This window comes from Castor canadensis, chromosome 8 (assembly GCF_047511655.1).
Source record: "Castor canadensis chromosome 8, mCasCan1.hap1v2, whole genome shotgun sequence".
Lineage (NCBI taxonomy): Eukaryota > Metazoa > Chordata > Mammalia > Rodentia > Castoridae > Castor > Castor canadensis.
This window is the reverse complement of record NC_133393.1, coordinates 24,016,002-24,018,078: the sequence shown is the minus strand read 5'-3', so window position 1 is coordinate 24,018,078 and position 2,077 is coordinate 24,016,002. Positions and strand designations below refer to the sequence as shown.

Below are 2,077 nucleotides of genomic sequence, written 5' to 3'. Positions count from 1 at the left end.
AGTTTAAACTCTCTCCATTCCAAATTGCATATCTTCATTATTTGGTCTCAAAAAATTCTATTCCTTAATTTTGGAGTAGTCATTTCAATTTACAGTTAGTCCTGATTAATTCATTAGAATAAAGTAGCATATAAATAAATATGCAAGCAAACCAAAAATACCAACCAAAAAATAAGTGAGATATCCAATTTTGCTGAGGTTTTGGACTTTCCAGATCACCATATCCCCTGGCCACTTTCCTGCTGAACTCCCCCTATTGTCTTCCCCCTCATTTCTTCTCAATCCTCCCCTGTTCCCTTTTACTGCTTTTCCTTTTTATTTAAAATATTGAATTCGTGAATTTTCATGTCATCCTTGAGCAGGAGCCATGCTAATCTCTGTGTCATTTGAATTTTAGCATATGTGCTGCTGAAAGGAGCCCTGCTTTCTCCCTCAGTTCCTTTTTGGCTTTGGCAATACTAAACCTATTGACTCTGTCTCAACCAATTCTTTTGTCCCTGCAGAGTCTCCTTGAATCAGCTTTAAAAATGTGTGTGTATCCCAAGATTCAGTTTTAGATTCTCTTCTTATCTAGATGTTATATCTGGGAGGTCTCATTCATGTCTTAGACATCAGCTCTCATCTGCAGTCTCAAGACTACAATCTCTACATCTGCTCAATCCCTTTCTTAAACTATAGCTTTATACTCTCATCTACATTCTATACTCTTAAGGCATCTTATGTACCCGACCCTAAGGTACTGTTTTTCATTCAAAGGGGATGATTAAAATAATTTCCAAATTGCATTTTAAAACTTAAAATCATTACCTCTTACCACAAATTATTCAAATCAAACTTGTTCAGGATATAACACAGTGATCCTCTCCTTATGCAGAATACCACTTTTCTCTCTAAATTTGCTCTCAGTGCTCTTGCCAGACACTCAGCTGTCCATATCAGAGACACGGGAGTCACCCTTAGTCTTTCTTAGTCATCACCTTAAGGAATTCCACAAATTCAATTTATAGTTAGAACTGATTATTTAGTATGTTAAAATAAAGTAGCATGTAAATATATAAACAAGCAAACAAACAAAAAAAATCTCAACCAAAATTAGAATGGTATTGTGGTATTTAGAAATACCTTATAGGTTTTCCTTAGTTGAGATAGAGCCAAACAGGAGGAAAAGACATTTTAAACATAGTTTCCTCAAAAGAGGGAAGTGGGAGGACACCATCCGATGGGTTGAAAAAGGAGGGGATGGGAGCTCCTGGCCTTGGGACCTCAGGGAGTTGAGAAATAATGGCTCCTTCCTCTTCAATCCAAATTATTTTCTCCATTCCTTTGTGCAACACTTTAGTTTACACTGCCATCATCTCTGCTCCAGAATATTGTGCTGTCTCCGCATTTGGCCAGTGTATTCTCTAGGGGAATTGTCTCCTTCCTTAGCCCCATCCCTTCTTTCCTGAAACACTGAAAACCACGGGAACACCAGGCAATGTGTGAGGAGGACTGAGGGGGACAGAAGGGGAGGAGGGGCACAGAGAGGGAACCTAGGGGGAACTGAGGGGGAAGGGGAACAGTCAGGGAATGAGGGAGACTGAGGGGGAACTGAGGGGACTGCGGCATAAGGAGGTGGGCAACCGTTGCTGGGAGATGACGGGGACTGAGAGAATGGAGGAGGAAGGCGGCGAAGGGGGCTGAAGGGAAACGCCGAGGGGAATGGAGGGGACCCGGTGTTGGAAATGAGGGTCTGGCGAAGGCGGAAGTCTGAGGAAGGCAGAGGTGGCAAGGGCAGCCAGGGGCGGGGTCAGGTAGCCGGGGGCGGGGTCAAGCAGTTGAGGGCGGGGCTCAGGTAGCCGGATGCGGGGTCAGGCAGCCGGGGTGGGGTCAGGCAGTTGAGGGCGGGGTCAGGCAGTTGAGGGCGGGGCTCAGGCAGCCGGATGCAGGGTCAGGCAGCCGGATGCGGGTCAGGTAGCCGGGGGCGGGGTCAGGCAGTTGCTCTCTGTGGCGCGAACTGCGGCGGGCTCCGCCTGGCGGCCAGGAGGGCGCGCGGCTTGGGCTTCCCTGGATTCCCGCAGCGAGGAGCATCAGAAAG

At 46.2% G+C, this 2,077-nt stretch overlaps 1 pseudogene; it reads right to left on the bottom strand.

Annotated features, from left to right (window-relative positions):
• Positions 1-320: 320 nt before the first annotated feature.
• On the bottom strand, positions 321-421 carry LOC141410517 (U6 spliceosomal RNA; annotated as a pseudogene).
• Between the last annotated feature and the right edge of the window lie 1,656 nt (positions 422-2,077).